Raw genomic sequence first — 25,249 nt, forward strand, 5'->3', positions numbered from 1 at the left:
GCTTATTTAAGGGATTTAGGAATGCCTGGTAGACACATCTTATTGGAACCAATGAGGCCACATACAGCTTAAGGGATGTTGACAAACCTGCTCTTGGCTTTCAGAGAATTTCCCCCTCTGATGTCCTGGGCAGCCCCATAACTTGTCCACGGAAAGGACTGCTTCAGAAAATTGCACTCTTTATGGTGGCAATTCCGTCTCACATCTGAGTCCTTGATAGTAAAAGGTATTTAAATTTAAAAGCATATTTTGATATAAAGTCTATGGAAACCCACTCCCTCTCAGTTATGTGGATACTCACGCCAAGCGGAGACCTTGGGGCTGGCTGCTTCATGCCTATTTCGTTTTCCCATTCAATCCATTTTCACTGAAAAGGAGACATAAGCAGTGAAGCCAATATAGTTTTATTGGATCCAATGCAGTGCCACTAAAACAAATATATGTACACTCAGTCCAATACACTTTTATTAAAACAAATAGAATTTAATTCAAACCAGCATTCAATACGTTTTCTCAAAGCAATGAAATTAAGCTCTACCAGTACTCAGCTCAATATGTTTTCCCAATCAAATCCATTTGAACAAAGTGAAATATATTTATCATAGATAACACATTTTTATTAAAAACAAATTCATTGAAACCAAGTTTCCCTTTGAACTGATAGATAGAAATTCTAACCAATTGCACAATTAGATCATAGAAACGGACGTATTTTTACTTTAGCGAAAAGCATTTCTATTCAGGTCCACTTTAAAATACACTAATGAATAATCAAAGTTGCTCCAACAATGTCTTTAATGGAGTATTTTCTCAAAAGTACATCCTTGGGGGTTGAAGTACAATCTAGAAAATAAAAAACACTTAGGGAGAAAGAATAGCACTGGGAATATGATTACAATAAATTCAGATTTGTAATGATTAAATATTTATGTCTACCTATATGCACTTAGAGTGAAGTTGTTGGTCGTGTGCAAATGCATAAAGATGTGCTTGGGGACATTTTGTAGTTGTGTTTTCTTCCAAACCACATCGTCCAGGAAAATCTTTCCCTATTGGTGTTCAAACATGCTATAAATTCTCATCTGTCTGACAACTAGGAATTACCGTGCATGGGGAGAACTTGACGGAATGGGAGGGCATGTGTTTGGATGGCTCTTTGGAGGAGATTTCACTATTCCATGTCTAGATCGCAAACTGTCTTTGAGTCTTCCAAAGAACCACAGAGAGGGAGAGTTACTTTCAAATGCCACACACCTTTTGGGGACCAGGAACAAAGTCACCGCATATAAGCAAGAGCATCCAAATGCATTCCATCTCTATACAAGACCATCAGGTAGAGGCAGAACCTCACGTAGAGGGTCTAGAGAAACCAGGGTCCTCTCTCCTCAGGGAATATTAGGGCTCCACTCAGTGGCCGACAAGAACCCCATCCTGTCTGCCTCTTCAGTGATCCCCACATCCACCTTTTCTATTCTCTCCTACCTCGAGGCTGCAGGATGTAAGGACAGAAATGAAGAATTTTACTGCCTTCAATAAGTGGCCTGGAAAATCCTCTTTATATCAAGATTGTGTGTTTCAGTACTATTTCCTCCTTCCAGCCTGGAAAAGTGTAGGAAGTGCAGATTATGCCTGCAAGTCATTGGACAAATAATTTATTAGTTGTAGCCCTGTGGGGCACTCAGGTCTTAAATGGACTAGACCTGCCCTCCCTGAAACACGGCTGGTCACGGAGGGTATCTTGAGAACAGTTAGCACAAGATGTTCACTACAGAATTGTTTATAAAAGTATTAGAAACCCGAATATCTAGCATGCGGGCAGTTGGCTAAATATATTGGAATAACATTTTCCTGATGTGCTCTATAGTATTCATATCAACACAGTATCGAAAGCATTCAAAGTGATATTGTAGAGAGATTTATTGAATGGGAAATATTTGCGTTATTAAATTTAAAAAACATTTAACAAAACAAAATAGACATGCATGCCAAAGATACACACAGACAAGAAGATGAAGACAAGACTGAAATGTCAATAGTGGTTAAGTGAGTGGTGGCGTTGGAGATTTAGCTCTTTTTTAAAATCTGTATTTTCTAAATTTCCTACATTGCACATATATTACTTTCGATACAAGGAAGATTTATTTACAAAGTGATTATTTTTTTAAAAGATGGTGTTAAATCCAACCTAAAGGTAGTGCCCACATATTGGGTCTGCCTCTGTAACCTGAATTCTCCCATCCTTTCAGACAAAGGAATACCCATGGCACAAAGACGAAGGTCTTTTTTAAGACTCTATTTGAAAACTTTGTTCAGCCGGTCATCCAACATGCACTCACACAAGGACCCAGGTAATAAATTCTTCCCCAAGTTTGTTCTAGGAAGCAGTGGTTCAGTGAAAAAAAAAGGTGGGATTTTGTCAGATGATATAAACTGTATCACTCCAGATTTTCCTTTTTGCCTTAGCCCAGAGCCGAGCTTTTCTAATGATCTCATCTTAGATGTCTGGTAACATCTGACACCTTTTCAGTGATTTCAATTCTCTTTTCCTCCTCTAGCATTCTGTTTTTTTATTGTGTTTACTTACAGAAAAAAATATCCTATAGAAGCAAATCCCTAACAAATATAATTATTTGACCATGATGATGCACAGAGAGTTCCTGCCGTCTTCTTGGCGACATAGTGTGTCCACAGAGCTCCAGCTACACTGGGTGAGTGATACCTGAGGAGGAAGCCTGGAGAGAATTTAAGTGTAGAAGTTATTAAATCTACTTGCTCAGGTGCAAGATCCTCTGTTCTCTGCTTGGCACTGATAGGAACGGGCCAGCTTCATGTCTGGAAGAATAGTTGGGTCACCCCCTCGGTAGCCTGGAGGCTTTGGGCAGTGAGCCCAAGAATGGAAAGTGTTGTCTGTCCTTCACTAGGACCCTCCATGTGCTCTTCCAGGGAGGGTTTACTCTTCTGGGATTCTTCACGCACGGGGTTCTTAACCATGGGTTCAACCCCTTCGTTCAACTGGGTCCTGATTATTCAGTGTTTTCTTTGTTTTTGTTTTTAAGATTTTATTTATTTATTTGAGAGAGAAAGAGTGAGCATGAGCAAGGGAGAGTGGTAGAGGGAGAAGGAGAAGCAGACTCCTCACTTGAGCAGGAAGCCTGATACAGGACTCGATCCCAGGACCCAGGGATCATGACCTGAGCCAAAGGCAAACGCTTAACCGACTGAGCCACCCAGGCGCCATATTCAGTGTTTTCCTGTGTCCACAGTGAGGATGAAAAATGGGGACAAGAAGAAAGTAGGAGAGAGGGATGGTTTGGTAGCTGGTGGTAGAGAGAGAAATACAGACAGACAGGCAGAAACAGAAGAGACAACACAGAGTACCCAGAACGTGTTTAATTAATACTGACATTTATCCAGCTGTAGTTGAAACCCCGGGCGGAAATAATTGCTGTTCATTGTATTGTTTTAGATGAAAATGGTAGAAATAAATGGAACTGTCAAAGTCGTAAACCTTACCATCTTCATTAAAAATAAAGAGTTAAGAATGAAAAGCCGTAGGCAAGGAGGCGGGAGGGCTCCAAGATTTCTTTTCCCCCCTCGAAGGCAATGTTCCCGACAAAGCGTGGCATCCAGATATCCCGTTTTCTGCCCTGCTACCAAGAGTGACTTCATTTTCTCCTCCCTTGGGAAGGGTGGCTCAGAGCCCCCACAGTCCCCCTCAAGGCCAGGCCTCTCCCAGCCTGTACTTCATAGACCAGCTTCCTCCCCACTCGCCTTCAAGACATCCCACTCACCAGACCTTCCTTCAAGTCTGGGGAAAATGCCTTCCCCAGAAGCTGACCGTGCACTAGCCAGTCTAAACCTCTTAACAACCCTCTGAGGTAGAGGTCTTATCCCCATTTCACGGAGGTGGAAACTAAGCCTCAGAGAGGTTGAGTAACTGACCCCTGGTCACACAGCTCCTGCATGAATGGAGTGACAGCTAAGATTCAGGTGAGTCAGCAGGTGATTTGTTCTAGTTCTCGCGCTTTTCCTCGGAAGTCTCGGGGATCGTCTGGCTCACTGCATCTGGCGCAGAAGAGGAAACTGAGGCCCAGAGATATGAAATGGCTCGCCCAAGGTCACTACAATCATGCTGGTTAGCCTCAGGCTCTCTCTACCCCACCATATCGCATAGCTCATTATATTCAAATACTTCAGCTAATATATTTAGATGCCAAAAACCCGCCACTAAAATCACTCACTGCCAGCATTTTCTAAGAGAGAGCAGCTTAGTTCCAACCTCTTTCTCCATTTTTTTTTTAAACCAGAGGCCTAATAAACAGCACAGCTGTGCTTTTGTCTCATCTCCTTTCATTCCCTCTCCCTGCCCTTGGCGGGGGGGGTGCCAGAGTGTGAAAACGTGGCTCTAAAATGGACCAACAGTAGGAGGCAAGGGCTGGAACGGACAGGAAGAGGATCAGCCCTCTCTTGCTCTCTCTCTCTTCCTTTCCACCCCAATGTCTTTCCCGGGTCCCTGGGAGTCCAACCTCAGTCTGTTGGGTTTGGGAAGTGATTGAATCCAAAGGCTGGTCTGTGAGGCAAAGAGGAGGCAGACCCACCAGGGAACTGAGAAGTGCCGTAAGACACATTCCGCCCCCACGGTGCAGAGAGCAGATCGCTTAGGCCATCGTCGTCTGCTGCTTCTCCTTGCATAGGACAAGGTCATTCGCCTACTTCTATCAGATCTGTAGACCCTATCAAGAAAAGAGACCAGATAGTTAATATTTGGTGAAACATGGAGGTTTAACTGTTGATCGAGACACACAGGGTAGCAGAAAGAGCATGGACCTGGGAACTAGGTTTTGTTCAAAGTTGAGACTAAACTACTAACTAACCACTCAGCTAGGGGTCTTGGGGGAGTTATTTAAGCACTCTGAACCTCAGCTTTCTCATCTGTAAAATGGGACACTAGCACATAGTGGGCTCTCAATATATATTTGATGAATTGAAATTAGAGTATTCCAACTCATTTGGGTTGCTGGTTTAAAATAAGCAGAGTATCCCAATTCCTGTTTATCTGAAATCCAATTGTCCAGTTTGGAGTTTCAAAGGCAACAGAGGTCTTAATGGCTGAATGGCATTAATCCTAAAATGTGTTAGGAAAACTGCAGGCTCCATAGTGATGGTATCTGGGAGGCAATGAGCAATGCACATAGGGAGACCTCTCTGTTAGACTGGCTTCAATTTGTAGGACCACTCAGTTATGAGTTATGGTACGTGTGAATGTGCATGCACACGCACACACACACACACGTGCACTCACACACAGGACCATGGAATTCATGCTAAAAGAAGGGGTGCAAATCATTGCATTCAACCAACATGAGCTCCTACCAAATGCGACCATAACTGTAAGTTCACTCCTTAATATCCCAATAGGCTAGAGTGGCCACAAGCCTTTAAATAATGTATTTCTTTTCCAAACACTAGCAGATATTTTACTGAAATCTAGAAGCATTCTGTCAAGAAGAAAAAGGAACTAGGTATGCCGAAGATTAGCGGTATTTCACAGCTATTCTATCGCATCGCAACCTCCACAAAACCAAGCCTGTCCTTGCCTTGCCCCCGATGGCCGTACCAGCAGAGGGAGTGAATTGGGGCAGATTTCGGTTTTAAATGCCTCCTAATGTCATTTGGACAAATTAGCTTACATGGCTGGACATTGTGTTCCAGGCACAGAGAATGTTCTTTTCCTGTCAGAATCTCTGACAGACAACCCAACGGCACGGTGAAATATCAGTAACCTCTTAACATTTTTCTTGATTTCTTTAAGAGTGAACATTAGACATATTAAGAACAACAACCCAATCATTAAGCCCTGTGCGGTTCTCCTAGGAGCCAGCTCTATCACTGTAATCAGATTATGGACAACTCATTCTCATCCCGGCCATTTATCTTCTTTGTTTATGCACGCACCAAGTGGCATTTGTCTTAGCATCAAAAAATAGTAATCAAAATTGAGAACAACAAAAGACCTTTCATTATTTACGGTGTTAACTAACCTCTATTTGCTTTCATTAGTTTCCAAACAACAAGTACACTGGTTCTGATTAAACCTGGCATGTGTTAATTATATCCGCGGTCTGGGGTTGTTTGGTCTATAATAAAGGATTACTTAAGGGTGAAGCCTGAGCGAAATTTGAGGTCCCCAGGCCTCAGAAGTCACCCACCTCCCTGTGCTTCCTCAGGGAAGGTTTCCAGCCTCAGAACGGCAGAAACGGATGTGAGCTTGTCATAGAAAGTTACATTTGGGGGGGTTTTGTTTTGGTTTTAAGCCTTCAGCTTTATCACCCATTTTATGGGCCGGAGTTAAATGGCAGTACAATGCAGTTTGCTCTCTTACTGCTCAGCACTAACAGCCATCATGAGCCATAATTAGAAGTAAAACCACCACATAAATAACGTGGCAGAAAAATTGCCCCTATAATGAGCCAGACTTTGGCTACGGGAAACTTCAGCGGTCCCCAGGATCCATCATACTTAAGGGGCACTGCGTGTTTTTGTCCATATTTGTCTTACTAAAGCCAAAATGGGAGCTGTTTAGACTTTCAAATAAGCTTTTAAAACTATACAATGCCGGTTGAAACAGACGGTCTGCTACTAAGTGTGATGTAGAAACCCTTCGCCTGGCCGTCAGAGCAGCAGTGTGGGCTGGAAGGGAGAGGATGGAGCCCAGAGGCAGAGGAAGGGAAACGGAACTGCCCAGGAAGAGGATGCTTGGACCTCCCCCAACAGGGCACTCTAGAAATATTTCCCTCAAGAACCTAAAAGTTCCGGGGCGCCTGGGTGGCTCAGTTGGTTAAGCGACTGCCTTCGGCTCAGGTCATGATCCTGGAGTCCCGGGATCGAGTCCCGCATCGGGCTCCCTGCTCAGCGGGGAGTCTGCTTCTCCCTCTGACCCTCCCCCTCTCATGCTCTCTCTCTCTATCTCATTGTCTCTCTCAAATAAATAAATTAAAAAAAAAAGAACCTAAAAGTTCCTGCACACCACGAAGCATGGAAGGTCACACACACAAGTGAAGTTGGATTGCCTTCAAATGTTACTTTCATGACTTCCACTCCATGATGAAGAGGGAGCTGGGAGACAAACATTTTTGAGCATCTCAGCATTTTACATCGATTTTCTCTAAATCTCATAGCAGCCTTAGAAGTCAGAGAAAATAAAATACATTGAGTCCTGTGCCCGAAAGCGGCCCTGAAGAGATAGGACCGACAGTTGGCTCTCTGCATGTGGCCTCCCCATTTGCGAAGAGGCAGCAGATAGGAAGTAACATGAGGGTGCCCTACAATGATCAGAACGATTTCCTCTTCCTGATTAGTCTCCCTCACACAGGGGATTAGGAGACAAACCAAAGAGAGTAAACCCCTTCAGAAGAAACATGCATTGTAGTGGACAATGTTTTTCCAAAGCCTGCCTCATTTAAAAAATTGATTTTAGGGGGTGCCTGGGGGGCTCAGTCGTTAAGCATCTGCCTTCGGCTCACATCATGATCCCAGGGTCCTGGGATCAAGCCCCGCATCGGGCTCCCTGCTCAGCGGGAAGCCTGCTTCTCCCTCTCCCACTCACCCTGCTTGTGTTCCCTCTCTCGTTCTGTCAAATAAATAAATAAAATCTTTTAAAAAAATTGACTTTAGTACATTCACTTGCTTTTAAAAATAAGTCACATCTATTTTTCTATAGATCAACCAGAATCTTAAGGTTAAGGTTTAATCTTCACATGGAATGAAAGAGAACATTCCTCTGAATACCCTAAAAGCCCACATGTGCTCTCTAAAGAGGATGGTTTGCTTTCTCCATTTCTTCCTTCCTTTGCAAAACAAACAAATAAATAAAAATAAAAACAAAACAAAATTGATCAAAAACTTGGTGTTGAGAGTTAAAACAAACAATTATGTCTGGTATTAAGCAGTGCATTTAACTGCTTTCAACTCCTGCAGGTAACAGAGCTCCGTTTCACATGTAGATTTTTGTCTGCATTTATATCTCTGCAAACCACATACGGCGTGACACCGCCGTTTTTTTAATTAAGATATGAAGTGCTCATTTTTTTGTGGACCTGCTATAGTCTAACAAATTTACTACACGTCTCAGAAAACACATAGCTTTGCCAAAGTTGGTGAGTAGCCCAGCATGGTTTATCTCCAGCCCACAGCTCTTTCCCTGAATTCAATACTGCAGGCACAATTTAATGCAAACCCAATTTATGACTTAATGCTCTAGGGACCGTAGTGGGAGATTGTTACATTATTCTTTTCTAATCCTATTTGTGTTTTAATTTGCTAAGTCTGTAATGAGGTGCATGCCTTGAATAGATTCAAGATCTTTTACATTGCTTTTGACTTTGTTTAATATAATAGATTTTACAGTTCGCATTAAATACCCAGGTGCTACGGTCAGTGTTATCTCCCTATTTTCTCAACTAGAGTGAATAAAATCACACCGTGAAAGTAATTGTATACATGTTTCCTTGTTTATTGTAATGGTTTATTTCCTATTATAACTCTTGATTCAAATTACATCTAGATCTCCAAAAGTCAATTCCCCATGGGCTCCTACTTCCCCTTTCCATACGACCGTTACTCTCTGAAGAGCATGAAGGTTTGGCTGACATTTGATTCGTTGAGTAATAACAAAATACGTTTTCTCGTCTAAGTTATGATACTGCGATGAAACAGAAGGAAGAAAGCGAGGAAGGAAGGCGGGGAGGCAGGGAGAGAGGGAAGGAGGCAGGGAGAGAGGGAAGGAGAAGGGAGGCAAGGTGCTGTGTCACCACAGGCCCGCTATTTTATGCGCGGTGTTCAGCTGAACCGCACCGTCGCTAATCAGAGCTCTGCTACATCACCCAACTCCATGGTGTGTCATTTGCCGTCCATAACTGGGTTATAGCCAATTATAGCTAAAGTCTCTGTTCTGTATGCACAATCAAAGGGTGTCTGGAATGCATTTTGCTATTTTCTGAATCCTATTATTGCAGACATGTTTATTACATTCAGAAGATGGCTTTCTGAAATTACACTGGAATCGTTCCACCCACCTGCCATTTACAAACAAAAGGACCTAAACATTTCTTAACAAGGAGAAAGTTCATTTAGCTCTTTCCTGGTAACTTTTTCTGTGTTATTTTCTCCCATAACCATTTTTGCAGAATTTGTTGCTCAAGCCTCAATGTAATTGTAAAAATATCTAAGCTCGCTAGTTGATGTTTTTTAAATTACTCATAACACGGCAGGTCAAAAAGGAGCTGCAAATTGGCTGGTGGTGCCTGGGTTAGATGTTTGCTACGGTTTTTGCCATGAAACTCCCCTCAGACTATGTAGGAAGGGATTGTAAAATGGACCCTAAATTTTAAGTATTCGATAGCCCTGAAACAACTCCTTGAGGCTGCCTGTCAAAGAAAAAAAAAATCAAGTTCTGTCTCTAAATTTCATTGGGGGCCATTTTAAGAGCAAAGCGAATGGTGTTAGAAAGACACATGATATCTATTTGAAAACATAGCACCTCATCATTAATTATTAAGGGAAAAACGCAAGTGTTTCTAAACCAAATGCTTTACTTTTCCCTTCTACTGAAGTTTATACTCTTAAATTCCGCCCCCTGTCCCCACCCTCCCCCCCACACACACACACATAGCCAAGCTTACTTTATTACTGGTATTTGCCTTGCAGAGCCAGGGGATATTACTACCTTTTTATTTGCTATTTTTACAGGACCCAACAAAAGTGCTTTTAAAATATATAACCACTTAATTCAAGTCAAGCTTCTTCAATACTCCTTTCATTCAAGCCCTTTCTAATTTGTTTTCCTCCAGCCAGGAGCCCGGAGAAGACACTGTGATTTATGTTTTCATTTATTTATTTTATTTGGGCTTTTCATTTAAGAAAAGAAATTCTGCACAGCCCCCACCATCCTCAATTCCGCATCATCTCATCCCACTCTGCCCCTTTGTATTTGGACCATTAAGAATTTCTCAAGGCCAGACTTTGGAGTCTTAAACAGATTTCTCTGGAGCTTTGACCACGACCTGGAGAAGGTTAGGCTTGGGATGCTTCCGGGTGCACCAAGGGTCAGGGGTTCTTTTACACCACTCAGGGGGATAAATTCAGGGAGGAATTCTGTCTTTCCCCAGGGATGAAAGATGCTTTGCTATGGAGCTCACATTTCCACAAAGACTTGTGTGCCTTGGCAGCAAGAAAGATATCATTGTTCAAATCAACCTGTTGTTTTTGTATGGGAGCTGGGCATGGGGTGGATGCAATTGCTACATGACATTTAAGAGCTTGGGCTCAGCAGTCCAGCAGCCGTGGGTTTGAGTCTTGGATCCACTTCCTACCCAATGGCCTTGACTGAGTTACTCCTCCTCTCTACACTGACTCATTGATCCAGCCAGTCAGTCGGCAAATACTTCGTAGGTACCCACCAGAGGCCAGGCACTGAGTTAGGCACAGTGGGTAACAGGTAATGACACAGCTGTGGTTCTTGCCCATACTTCTGGAAAAAGTATTATGTAGGTGAAATGAAATGGGTTTCCTCCAGTGTAAAATAGGAGGTAATATATACCTGCTTCAAGGGGGCGCTATGAGAAAACGTGTGATAATGTCCAATAGGGCTTTGCGTTGCTCTCCACATAACGTAAAAGCTTGGTTCAAAAAAGAAATCAGAAAGTGATTATTGTCACTATTGCTAAGAATCATCCCAGGAGTCCCCCAAAAATTAATATTAGAGAACCACATTACACTTTTTTTTTAAGGAGGCTCCATTCCCAGTGTGGAGCCCAATGTGGGGCTTGAACTCATGACCCTGAGATCAAGACCTGAGCTGAGATCAAGAAGGGGACGCTTAACAGACTAAGCCACCCAGGTGCCCTCATATTTCACCAAAGACACAAGCTTTACTCTGTAGTTCCAGTTCTTCTTTAGCAGAAAAAACTAAACATTAACGTTATCTGTAGAACATTAAAGTAAATTTGAAGATAAATTAACTAAAATTAATAGACTCTCTCAAGTAAACATCACCAGCAATTGAATCTTTATCAAACACCCACTTCTCTAGGGCAGAGAGGATCTGACAACTCAGTTCCACCCACTTCAAAAGGGCACTTATCCTCCTCATTGAGTCTCGGACATTCCCAGCAGAAGAATGCTCCTCCAAAGTGTTCTTACTAGTTTAAAAGGTGATAAAATTTACTTTCATTTAAAGATAGCCAGGAAGCATTTTTAGACAAATATTTATACACTGGGAATCATATTTGCTCATTATAATGTCAGGAATGCACTTGGACAGAGACAAACTTTGGCTCCGCCCACCATAAGAGATCATGGTTCATTCCAGAAAGTGCTATGTCTTGGTGAAGGAGTGTGGGTAATGGAGTTCTCCAACACAATTCCTGAAAATATATCAAGCATTAATGCACATGATCTTTGCTTGCTTGTACAAATATTCCACATATTTGGGGAAAATCATCTGTTATTTGAGCTGCAGCAGAATTCATCTTAGGGGAGAAAACCGTCATCCTTTTAGCAAATACTTATATGGACCATTTGATCACTTTCCAATTGGGTCCAAGACAGTGGTGAATTGCTCTGCCTAGTAACACTGGAGGGATTTTGAGGTTCTGGGAGCAGCCTGAGAATCAGAGAGAGGGAAAGAGTATTTTGAGGGAGAACGGCAGAGCGGCTGCTGGGAGATGTTTAGGAGGAAAGCTGGCAAAAGCATCTCCCTTGATGTGGGTATGAAAAGGAACTATTACCAACAATGACGTCCAATATCAATTCTTAATTAGCAGTTAGTTATCTGCCAAGCTGGACTGCTAGGTAACATCGGCTATGCGCAAGCACGTGTACACGCACGCGCGCGCGCACACACGCATGCACGTGGAATTGTCAGCACAGGTCCATACACAGAGCATTCTATGAGTAGTAATTGTAGGCCTCCAGGAAACTGGGTATGTCTAGGTGGTCACAGGCCAGAGAAGAGAGAGAGAGCAGCCTTGAGATCCAAGACAGGTCCCGAGGTCAGCAGGAACAAGGTACTGGAGGAAAAGACCCCCAAGAACACGAGGCCCTAAAAAGTCACAGAAATCATGGACAAGGCACATGGACAAGAGGATTTGAGCCCGTTCTACTCCACCTGGGCTATATGTCTACATGTAAGCTATAACAAGCCTTTAATTCCTCTTTCACTGGAAATTCTTTTTTTTTTAATGTTTTTTTATTGTTATGTTAATCCCCATACATTACATCATTAGTTTTAGATGTAGTGTTCCATGATTCATTGTTTGTGCATAACACCCAGTGCTCCATGCAGAACGTGCCCTCCTCAATACCCATCACCAGGCTACCCCATGCTCCCACCCCCCTCCCCTCTAGAACCCTCAGTTTGTTTTTCAGAGTCCATCGTCTCTTATGGTTTGTCTACCCCTCCGATTTCCCCCGCTTCATTCTTCCCCTCCCGCTACCTTCTTCTTCTTCTTTTTTTTTTTCCTTAACATTATTGCATTATTTGTTTCAGAGGTACAGATCTGAGATTCAACAGTCTTGCACAATTCACAGTGCTTACCAGAGCACATACCCTCCCCAGTGTCTATCACCCAGTCACCCCATCCCTCCCACCCCACCCCCCACTCCAGCAACCCTCAGTTTGTTTCCTGAGATTAAGAATTCCTCATATCAGTGAGGTCACATGATACATGTCTTTCTCTGTTTGACTTATTTCACTTAGCATAATACCCTCCAGTTCCATCCACGTTGTTGCAAATGGCAAGATCTCATTCCTTTTGATGGCTGCATAATATTCCATTGTATATATATACCACATCTTCTTTATCCATTCATCTGTCGATGGACATCTGGGCTCTTTCCACAGTTTGGCTATTGTGGACATTGCTGCTATAAACATCGGGGTGCACGTACCCTTTCAGATCCCTACTTTTGTATCTTTGTGGTAAATACCCGGTAGTGCAATTGCTGGATCATATGGTAGCTCTATTTTCGACTTTTTGAGGAACCTCCATACTGTTTTCCAGAGTGGCTGCACCAGCTTGCATTCCCACCAACAGTGTAGGAGGGTTCCCCTTTCTCCACATCCCTGTCAACATCTGTCATTTCCTGACTTGTTAATTTTAGCCATTCTGACTGGTGTGAGGTGGTATCTCACTGAGGTTTTGATTTGGATTTCCCTGATGCCAAGCGATATTGAGCTCTTTTTCATGTGTCTGTTGGCCATTTGGATGTCTTCTTTGGAAAAATGTCTGTTCATGTCTTCTGCCCTTTCACTGGAAATTCTTTAAGTCAATGTGACCTGAAAATTTAAACAGCTATCGTAGATGAGCCTCATTTTAGGTTTTGGAGTAACTGACAGTTGAAAAGACCACATGGAGCTCCTTTTTCAGAGTTTCAGAGATTCCAGCAATGGTCCTTTTGCATTCTAATAGCACTATCCCTTTAAGTAGGAGAGCCCTGTCATCAGTGAATGGTTGCCGATCTAATGACTAATTGACGGCAAAGAGTCTCTAATGATCTAATAGCTCATTAGGGTTGACTGAGCCAGCAGGGGTCTTCGAAAATGTTTTTTATTCCACTCTGAGGTTTTGTGAGTTTTCCTGTACATACATCAGACAGCTGCCCAGGTTATTAAACCTACAAATGTGAAACCACAGCAAGAGCAGGATGGACCTAGACAAATATAATTTGGGAGTATAAGGACAAATATGGATCCCACATGACAGAGATATATAACACTGCCCAAACCATATGATGGGAAGCTAGAGAGAGACATGCTGGGAATGAAATGGGTTCCCAACAGGTGATATCTGATGCCAAGAATTTAGTTGTCACCAGGATAGTATAGAACAGCTTCATTGTAGGTATATTCACCATTCATTCATCATTTAATAAATTAACGTTTATTAAATGCCTATTACTCATCTGGTAGTCTATATAAATGCTCTATACACATTTTATCAATTTATACAGTTGCTATGGCCCTTTCACAAATGAGAAAATTAAGCCTCTAGCAAGCTAGGAAACGAGATGGAGTTATACAACGTGATATATATATATATATATATATATATATATATATATATATATATATATACACATACATGCACACACCAGGTAAGGAATAGAGCTCCTTCCAAAATTCTCATATTTTTGTTTCTTACCACATCATCCCTTGGCAGGGTTCAAACAACTCAAGCATGTTATTTCTTGGAAAATATATCTCTAAAGATATAAGGAAGGTGATTACTGTTGGTATCCATTTAATAAGAAATAGCCAATTCTGGGAGCATGAATAATTAAAATCTTCAGGTGAACCTCAAGCAATAGTGACGAAGAATTCTCATTCAACTCTTCTTTCCAGCACGGAGTTCTCCGCTCCTGGGCCATCACCGGGACGCTCTACGGATGGATGAGTTCCTTTCCTGGCAACAGCCCCCATCCACTGATGAAGCTGGGGCTGCCGAGAAACAGGAAGAGAGATGAGAAGCCAATGCCCCGAAAGATTGACCTTGTGGCTCAGAAGTGTCTCCAGTTAAATTTGAGAAGACACCGATTGTCATATTTTTGCCTAGCTTAACAAACCCAATTTGTATTTAACGGAACTAAAATTTTAACTGAAAACAATCATCAGGAAAGCGACCAGGGTCAAGAGCGCAGGCAAAGGACAGAGCTTGAAAGAGAGCTATGTCCATACATTTGGCCAAGATATTTATTCCCCAGCTCCATCGGCCAAGGCTAAGGGCCACTCCCAGGGACATTAATTCCCTGGCCCTTCTTCCGGCCCCCGTGGGCCAAATGGAGCCCCCCCCAGTGGAGATGCTTGCTGAAGAATGCTCAAGACAAAGGCCACGGGATATGAGCAGGGCTTTGAAAGCATCTGCTACATCTGCTTTTTTTCTAGAAAAATGACCAGAACAGCCCCCAAGCCCACATCTGTTCATGACTATAAAGAACAGGAACATATTTTTACCTTAGTAGTGTGTAGTTGATACACCCTCCCCAGGACCATGAGAGTATATATTACTAGCATAAACATCCTGAAATATGTCAAGATATGGAGAGGCAGCTGTTCATCCCTCTTCTAAAGAATTCCGGCAATGTTGGTTGACCTCTATTATAGAACTGGCATATATTAGCTGAAATAATACTTTAACAGTTTTTTAGTACCCAACTATATGTTCTGTTATAAGGAATAGCAAATGTTTAATCATAAATATTTTAATGGCTTCAGGGATTCACGGTATTCAATGACCGTGTTAAATGATAATAATCACATCTGGTTTATTACTATAGTAATTCAGTAGCTTCTCTTGAGCAGCTATTTTTTATTATATGTGCTGTGGTACTGTCATGGTCATTTATAGCAGTAATATTTTAAAGTGGCTCATTTGTTTGTTTAAGGACAGTTTCACAATCTATTTCTGTATTAATATACATTTTGCACTATTATTGCCAAGCTGCCACTGGAAAATTGATCCTAGCCCGTTACGACTGGAGAGGCCAGAGCGAGACCTGAGAAGAGAGAGACGGGGGCGGGGGGGGGAGGGAACTGGGCCATCCCGGTGCCCCCTGCGGTGGTGTCCACGACTCCGGAGGCTTATTCATAAATGAAGGGGTGCACCCAGAAAGAGTTAAGAACTAATAAATGTAAAAGGAGGACCCTCGACTTGGGGAGGCATTTCGAGCCAAATATCATCCCGGAGGCAAAGGCATTTGGGAAGAACCGCAAGATGCATGGTCTGCAAGGCCCGAGGCGGTCACCAGGCCTTGGCAGTCATCTCCGTTTCGATCACAAAATAATAGTGAGGAGGCGAGGAGTGAAACAATATGAACTCACAAGAGAGATGCAAGGGCAGATCAAGGTTACCCGCTGGGTGGCTTCGATACTGACATAAATTTCAAATCTGCTCGAAGTGGGCCTTAGGAGTGAATTGCAGAGGCATGGCGAGCCGTGCCCCCACCTTCCTTCAAGGGGCACCTTCCTTCGTGGGGTTCCGAGCAGCAGGTGCGATGCCGGCCCCGTGTGGGGCGCCTGCGCCTTTTACCCCGGACCACGTCACCAGGGGTTGCTTGTGATGGGGTAAATATTAGCCTGAAATCATACATTGCTGTTCAGTAGGGAGGGGAAAGGGAAGGGGTTCTTAATAACCCAGGAGAGTTAATTTTCTGTGACATTCTGCTGAACCAGGTTGAGGAAATTCAGAGGAGCCTGGAGAAAACTGCCAGGCTACTGCTCTGCTTCCTCTTGGCTGGATCCTGATTGGTTGGGTGACAGAGGGCAAATGGCTTTTACGGCTATGAATGATGTATGACCGTAAAATGGTCTGTAACCAGAAGTGCCAACTGACATGCCTGCTGATTTAACGGACACCCAGGGTTATGTTTGCACAGAGACGCTTAAATAAACACGTGCTAGGTTTGAGGCCGTTTACTAAGCAATCACTTCGCTCGCTCTTCTTTTCCATTTTGTTTTACTTCATCATGAAAGCGGGGAGAGAAAACCGTGGTTCCCTTTTTTATAGTAATGAAGCTTTACTCATCGCCGTGGCAGTTCCTCTTTCTTCCTCTCTTGCTGACTTCTGGCCCCTTTTCCCTCTTTCTACCTGCAGGGGGAGCTGCCACTGACTTGCGGAAGCCCGGGCAGGGTTGGCAAGTGCAGCCACTTCAATGGGCTGCCCTTTGGGAATGGAGGCGATGTCGTCTGGTTGCTTTTGCATTTGGTCAATTAGGAGAAGAAAGTCCTGAGGTCGCTGTTTGATTGGGGGAATGGGGAGATTTCTGTTCGGCCACCAATCGGCAAAGACACCAAACACAGGAAAGATGCTCTTCCCGTGATGGTCCTTAAATTGAAAAATACCCCATGAGCTTACATGTATAAATTCTCTCAAATAAACTGATCAGAAATCTGTAAGATATCACAGAGTAATTCTTCCCTATATGTGTGGAAAATATCCCAGAAGAGCCATTTGACTTTATACTCCAAGCTGAGTCGGGAATGGCAAATCAATCTCCGATTTGTCCTCCCTGGATCTCAACTGGGCTTTATAATCTCTTTCACAGGATTCTTCAAGAGTGCATTTCATAATGTCTAAGTATATTTTTACCCATCTTTGGATTATCCATGTCTAACGTTATCAGCATTTAATTTAAAAATGTAGCTGATCTCTATTCTCCAGCTTGATAGTTCTTTCCAATCCTTCCATGTGACTGGTTCTTCCCATCTGGTCCTGCAGGCACTGGGGTTTACTGGCCATGGAGTATTTTTTTTTTATGTAGTATTTTTTAAACTTTCTAAACCCATGTTCCCCTGAACACTTTTTTTTTGTCATGAAAGATCGTTTTCTTTTCTTATTGAGATATAACTGTTATATAACACTGTGTAAGATTAACGTATACAGCATGTTGATTTGATACATTTATATACTGCAATATGATTACCATTGTGGCTTTACCTAACAACCCTGTCAGGTCACATAATTATTACTTCTTTTTTGTGGTGAGAACAATTGCGATCTAGTCTCTTAGCAACTTTGAAGTCTATAATACAGTATTGCTAACTAGAATCACTCGGCTGCGAGTTCAATCTCCAGGACTTACTTACCTATCTACCAATTGCAAGTCTCTGAGCACTTTCGGTAAGATGTAATTCTCTTGCCCTTCTTTCATAATAATTTCCATTCAGTCGAAATTAAACCAGGGCAATGGGACAAAATATTACTCTGTGAAGGGCACACTTCTGAGGTAGTGCTACTCCATCTCTAGGGTTGACAGTCACTGCGCCAAAGAAAATTGCTCTCGTCCGATACGGTGCATTTCTGGCCTGGTGGGACGCCAGGACTCCTTAGTCACTGTAGTGTTCTCATGGTAATTGAGATGACAGAGTCCTTGGTGGACTGCGAGCAATATGGACAAATATATTTGAAACTGGGTGTCAGTAAACCGGCTGTCTCAGTAAAACAAAGATACCCCAGAGTACATGCCATGATGGAGGAAGTAACACTAGAATCCTGAGCGCATCACACAGTGGACCAGATAGAAGAATAGGCTTAGTTACCTGGTAAGAAAGTTTTGGTCTCCATGAGCTATGTGGAATTGTAAGTTGATTGTACCTGGAGACACTGTCTCATGTTAGTAAGTCTTGGAGAGACTGGTATATTAAATCATATGGCAACATATTTACTTACAATGAGAAATGGACTATTGTGTGGGTATAATGCTATGTGGACATGACCGGTCTCGTCAAGTCATCAGCACATTGTACCCCACTTTTCTTCCTTCTGTATATTTCTGTGGTTACACAAAAGTACCATTGAATTCATTAGCTCACGAATGGATAAATAAAATGTAGCATAGCCACACAATGGAATATTATTTGTCAATAAAAAGAATGAAGTAACAATTCATGCTATCACATGGATGAACCTTTAAAATACTACGCTCAGTGAAAGAAGCCAGTCACAAAAGAATACATAATGTATGCTTCCCATTTATATGAAGTGTCCAGAACAGACAAATCCAAAGAGATGGAAGGTGTATTCGTGGTTGCCTCAGGATGGAGAAGGGGACTGGAATTTGGGGAGCAAGAGGTAATTGCTAAAGGGCATGGGGTTTCTTTGGGGGCTGGTGAAAGTATTCTAAAATTGATTGTGATGATGGCTACACAGATCTGTAAAAATACAAAGAACCACCGAATTGTATACTTTAAACGGGTGAATGGTATGGAATTGAATTAAATGTGCATGAAGCTACTACCAAAATAAAAGGATCACTGCCATCATTTTGGATCATGATGCTTTCAGGTTGGTATCTTCACATCTTTATACTGACTTAAAAGGAGCATTCATGAATTTTTATACATGAGTATCTCATTCAAGGACATGTCCTTCCCACAGAACATGGCATAAGTGTAAGAAGCAAATAGAACCACCCGAGCATATTTAAAGCCTCTACCTATATTGCAACAATTAACATTTTATTGATCAAGCAAGTTGCATGAGCAAGCCCTGAAATTAATGGCAAGGGAATGTATATTCCACCTACTTTACAAGGAAGCATTTCCAATGTCACGTTGCAAAGAGCGTGGATGTATAATCCTATTGTTACAGGGAGGGGGTGGGGACTAATAATAAAATCTGCTACAGGTGATCACTTTCCTTGGGGTGGTAGTGGGGAGTATGACCCCCACACAATGGAATGCTGGCACATTTGTTTCTCCTGACCCTGACACACTGGGAAATCAGGTCCACCTCTTCCACTGATCATAGTGTTCCTTGTTTCCATCATCTACCTTGACAAAAACGTTGAGATTTCTAAACTGTTGCCAGACAAATTGAACGGTGATTTTTGTTTTACAACGTGCAGAGTTGATTTCATTTACATGGATCCTTCTATTTTATCATATTTTCAACATTTATCATTTTCCCCTAGGAAGTTGGGGTATGTATTAGTAAGAGTTAGGTTCAGCTAAAAGTAACAAAGACCCAAAATAACACTGTCTGAAGCAAAATAAAAATGTACCTGTCCGTCAGAGAAAATCAGGCTGGTGTAGGAGTTCTGTTTCACCAAGACTTCAGGTGTCCGTGCTCCTTCCAGGGAGTAGCTCCTGCTGCCATGATCTAAGGTGGTAGCCACCATATCCACATTCCACAAAGCAGGATGGAGAAAGAGATCAGGAAGAAGGAGGCAAACGGCATGTGCCAATCATGAGGGAATTCTCCAGAAGCTGTCATACAACACTCCTAAATATTTCATTTGCCAAAACTTTGCCTCATGGCCACACTTAGCTGCAGGGATAGCTGGGGATTATAATCTATATACCAGGCAGTCAGGTGCTCAGATAAAAATGGGGAGTTCTAAGAGAGAGAATGGATATTGAGTGGACAGGTAGCAACCTCTGCTACAGAGGACAATTGTCCCCTGATCCTGCAGCCTCAGGGCTATACAGGTGGTTTAGTATTCACCATTTCTCATGAGAACTATTATTATAGTTTTTTAGACGGTAGAGTTCTAGTAAAATACCATTGTCTAGCATTCATATCTGCAGACTCTGGAGTCATGCTGATAGGGTTCAAATCCAAGTGGCCCCTTCTTAGTCACTGTGTGAACCTTGGGGTAGTTTCTTCTCTGTATGTCAGCTTCTTCATCAGTAAAATGGTAACAGCAGTACCTACTTCATAGGGTACTTTTGAGGACTGAGTTAAAACACAAACTGCTCTTATTATTAACTGGTCTCCCTGTCTCCAGTCTCAACCTCTTTCCTTCTACAATGGAAATCTGATGCTCCCACTCCATTAAACCCCTGTAAAGTTTTCTGGGTGTGTCTATATAAAGCCCCAGATCCTTGGCATGGCCTGGAAATTCCTTTTTAATCTGGACTCTTGGCCTTACTTGGCTTGCCTTCTGCCTCCCTCACATGTAACCTGCGTTTGACCCTATCACACGCCTTAGTCTTGAGACAAAGAATGTCACATGCCTCCCATTCCTCTCTCTGGGTTTCCTCCATCTCAAAGTCTCCCTTGCTCTCCCCCCTTTCCTCCAGACACAGATAGCTGCTTCCTCTCCTGGCTCCAACGTATTTCCTATATGTGATATGAAGTGATATGAGTGATATGACTGTTTATGGAAATATATGTCTCCCTACACTAGAACTTGGCCTCCTTGTGCATAGGAACCTAGGGGACACATTCCGAGGCCCTAGGAAGATGCAGGAGGCACTCAATATTCGCTGAATAAGTGAATGAACACATCCAATACTACATAAATATTTGGCAGCAGGCGAGAGAATGAAGATGCATTCATTGCAAAGAACAGGGAGCTTAAAGTACACATTTCCCAAGTTATACACCCTATAAAGCAAACAAACATGTGAAAGCCATAAATTCCAATACCAGCAATCACTTTCCAAATAGGAAGAGTACCTTAGAGTCATGTTTTCTTAATAACATATTGTGACACAAACTCAGGAATTTCAAGTTTTGAGACCATGACAAGCTGTTTCTGATTGGCCGCAGAAGGTGTGCACTTCGGGGCTGGTCACTGTAACAGATCCCCCTTATTGAGCCCTACTTGGCACCCATACATATTCAGTGGTGCCTTACTTAACTCGTAACAACTAAGAAGTAAATACTATTATTAGCCCAGCTTTATCAATGAGTAACTTGTTACGTGGAGAAGGTAAGTGGTTGAACTGGGTTGGAAACTCAAGGGAACATCAAATTACAACACAAAATACGAGTGAGACCATGTCACTACATGGGAAAAGAAACTATTCACATGGAGTAGTAACAGAAACGCTTGCAATCAACCTCCCAACCAACAGGGAGGACCATGCTGTCAGCCCCCCATTGCTCCAGCCCTCCTTTTTTGGGCCAGATTGACCCACACTGGAAGGCCTGGAAAGCAGTGAATTTAGTGCAAGGCTGTGGGGCCAGCTGACCTGAGGTCAAAGCCCAGCTCCTCTATAAACTGTAAACTTGAACATGACACATTCTTAGCTGGGTTTCCCATCTGTGAAATAGAGGTTATAATGCTTTCCTCCAGAGATGTCATGAGAATGAAATCAAATAATAGACATAAAAAGCCCAGAACATAATGAGCATTCTACAAACGGTGGCTTTTTCTTCCCTCTCAAAGGCAACAGGAAAACAACACAGAATGGCTATAAATTATCTGAAATAAACAAGCCAGTTGTTCTAATTTAGCTACGATTAGTGCAAGAATCATAAGCCCAGGGTGTACATCTAAGAAAGCAAAACCCATTTGCTTTGCATGCCACAGACTCTTGAATTTTGCTCTTTATCACAAATGGCAAATGAGTTCTATTCCAGGAGAACCAAATCCTACCCACTTTCTAAATCCACGTAATTGCCAAGCATAAGAGATTAATCAATTAGAAAGGGAACTAACCTCAGTCAGTTTGTTTAAAAAAAAAAAAAAAGCCAAAACCAATGAGTTCCAGAAACCACTGTGCTGAAGCCAGCAGAAATTCCTGCATTTAACCTACCCACACCCCGACTCTCTCCTAGTTAAGGCAAAGTCTCTGATTGGGCTTTTAAGAAGTTGGAGGGATCCATTGCTGGAAACAGATGGGAAGATTTTATCAACCAGACAAGAGGCCCGTGGGGGCATTAAATGCTGTCCCCATATTTCTAATGAGAAAGAAGCCAGTTAAGCTGCTATAATTGAAGGTGATCACAGTGCCTGTGGGGCCGGGCCAGCCCTCGGGCCACTTGCCTAATCCCCCTCGTGGCCTATGTGGGTGCCCGTCTCCACACAGGGGTTCACACCACCACGGCAAGCACAGCGGGAACGCACAGCTTCCTCCTAAGTGTGGAAAAGCAAAGACTTGGCACCACCACCCCGTGTTCCCAGTTCAGATGCATTTAAGATCCAACCTGGAGTGAGGATTCCTTGTTTTACTAACCCCCCCCCCCCACACACACACCCAAGGCCTGGCCTCTTAAGGCTGCAGACACCAAAATGCCCACAGGAAAGCTGGTTCAGGGTAAAAGCCCCATGCACTGTACCCCCAGCACCTGCTTCCATGCCAGTCCCTCTGAGTCTGAAAGGCAGTGCCTCATTAGAGGGGACAGGCTGGCGGCTCCTACCAACATCTAGTGCTCCACGGGCCTTTAAGTTTATAACATGCTCCACAGGTTCACTGGCACTCAGGACTCGGAACAACCCGGTGATGCAGTATGAAAATGATCCTGATTTCACGAATGTGGAAGGGTTACGGTATCTGGCTAGAGGCAGGGATTTCGAGTCAGGTTTGTCTTGGAATTCTTGCCTTGCCATTCACTAGCTGAGCCCTTGGTGAGTTTAATGGCCTCCCTTGCCCTCAGTTCCTCATCTGTAAAATGGGAACATTATCCACATCAAAGAGACTTTGCAAGAACTAACTGAGATATTAGATGGAAAGTACATAGCAGAGTGGGCTGGCATCCAGTAGGCTCTCAGTAGATTTAAGTATTGCAGATTCGAGAAGGGAAGTAACAACCCAAAATCATGTGGGAAATGAGATTCATGCCCCTGCCTGTCTGCCTCAGAAGCCAGACTAAAAAAATTATATGCAATGTTTGTGATATATTCATAAGAACACATGCAATGTAACGCATGCAATATCAGATAGGAAGCGAAACAATAAAATAAACAAACGCTGACGAACCCGCCACCCAGCTCAAGGATTAGAGTATCACCAATATTGCTGCAAACAACTGTGTTCTGCATTCCCTTCCGGTCCCAAATTGTGCTTACCGTTTGATTTTTAAAAAATAATTTTATCATATATATTATACATATAATCCTAAATAATATATTGTTTGGTTTTTTGCTTTTGAAGCTTTTCAACATTATTGACCCACCTGAAGTAGCCTCCCAATACTTGCTTTTTTCACTCAATATTATGTTACCCAAGACTGAGCCAGGGTGACGCGGATAGTCACAGTTGATGAGGATAGCCTCATTCCCGTAGACTGTTCTACCACAAGTAAAGACCACCAGTTATCTATCCAGCCTTCTGTGGATGGAAGTTTGGGCTGTTTCCAATTTTGTTTTGTTTTTTTGTTTTCACTCCTCATGTGTCTTCAAGTTCATATGTGAAGAGATTCTCCAGGTGTATAATGGGAGTGGAATTGCTGGGTTGTTAGGTATATATGGATGTTCAAATTTACTAGACAGTTCCAAATTGTTTTCCAAAGTGATAGTGTCCATTTATATTCCTACTGGCTGTGTATGAGAGGGCCCCTTCGTCCTCAGCCTCCCCAACACTTATGTTTCCAGACTGCTTAATTTTTGACAATCAGGAAGACGTATGTTGTACATCCCACGTCTGTCTTCTTTTGTCTTTAGAGTGGAAGGGCATTAAGGATTTGTGAAGGATGGAATGAAATGACTTCTCTGAAAATCCCACCATCCAAAAAAGAACTTGGACTTCCAGGCTGTGAACACCCTGAGACTAGGTCTTACCCATTTTTCACACTTCCCTCCTAGCTCCTTTAATGCCACGCTGTGGCCGGCAAGTGCTCATCGAATGCTCACAGAAATCACTATCCCGATAGAAGAGTATAACAAGGGAGCATCATCCTGACCCTACTGTCAGCAAGCAGGTCCAAGGGCAGAAACTTGGGAGGGGAGTAACTCCTCAGCAAACTCAGAAACAAGGACACGTTGGTCCCCTGCCACATTGCTCATTGTAGCTGCCGATCATCGGGCACTTCATTCTGCTAGCCACTGTGACAGAGACTTGACAATCTTTAGCCCCCTTTCTCTGTGACAAACACCTGTGGGAGTTGGGATTATACCTGCTTTACAAATGAGGAAACTGAGTGCCAAGAAATAGATCACTTGCCCAAGATCAAAAAGTTAGTAACTGGCCGAGTTAGGATTCAAACAAATTCTGCCTGCCTCAAAGCCCACATTCTCCATCACCATGAGATCCTGCCTCCCTCTCCTGCCCCTCTTCTTCTGTGGTCCCTCTGAACACACACGACCTCCTCCTCCCACTTAGGTCTGCCTTCTTCCCTGGAGGAAGGGTCAGTGATGGTCTCTCAGAGCTCAGTCTCCCCCAACATGGCTCAGATCCTCCATCAGTGTTTTATGCGTTGATGAGGGGATGCTCTCAGTAATGGTGAGGAAAATGAGGACAAACATAGTGGCCTCGGCAGTAACACAGATCAGTTACTCAATAAAACCTTTATCTGCAAAAGAAAAAAAAAAAAAGAAAAAGAAAGAAAATGAGGACAAGACCTCCTGACGCAAATGACTGCTGTCCTCCCAGAGACACTGACACCATGAACAAGGTCCCTGAAGAAGGTGATGCTTAACTCAAGGCACTGAGAGTGGAACTCTAATTCTGTGCTACAGAAAGAGAAACTGCCAACAGACTGGGATAGGGGAGACACTGGGATTTGTGCCCAAAGCCCAGGAAGTTCTAAGTCTGCTTCTCTGAAGGAATGATCTGGGCCATTGTACCATCCATCAGCCTGCGGCACACATAGACGCAGGCCCGGGTGGGGATGGGGTCCTGCAGCCTGGTCTTGGCATTTCCTACTGAGGATCAGACTTCCTTGTTGGGGCCCCCATGACTCCCAAGTTATGGCTGCTGATTGGGGAACATAATGGGGAATGTACCACAGTACCAGTCCTCTAAATCACCTGAAGTGCTTGTTAAAACACAGACTGCTGGGCCCCACCCCGGAGTTTCTGAATC

The 25,249-nt window shown here is 43.0% G+C and overlaps 1 long non-coding RNA gene across 7 annotated transcripts in view; it reads right to left on the reverse strand.

The window, feature by feature from the left end:
* Positions 1–373: 373 nt before the first annotated feature.
* Positions 374–25,249, reverse strand: part of LOC123835466 (uncharacterized) — a 138,653-nt gene continuing 113,777 nt past the window's right edge. For 3 of the 7 annotated variants that reach the window (XR_010406488.1, XR_010406481.1, XR_010406486.1), the window contains one exon: positions 374–4,733. This is a non-coding gene — a long non-coding RNA (uncharacterized LOC123835466). Of the gene's footprint in view, positions 4,734–12,744; positions 14,498–19,557; positions 19,656–25,249 lie in introns of those variants that run through there. The other 4 variants (XR_010406474.1, XR_010406477.1, XR_010406471.1 and 1 more) reach the window with 4 other exon arrangements.

The sequence above is a fragment of the Mirounga angustirostris genome, unplaced genomic scaffold (assembly GCF_029215605.1).
Source record: "Mirounga angustirostris isolate CCGP_5_RB_7025 unplaced genomic scaffold, mMirAng1.0.hap1 SCAF_12, whole genome shotgun sequence".
NCBI lineage: Eukaryota > Metazoa > Chordata > Mammalia > Carnivora > Phocidae > Mirounga > Mirounga angustirostris.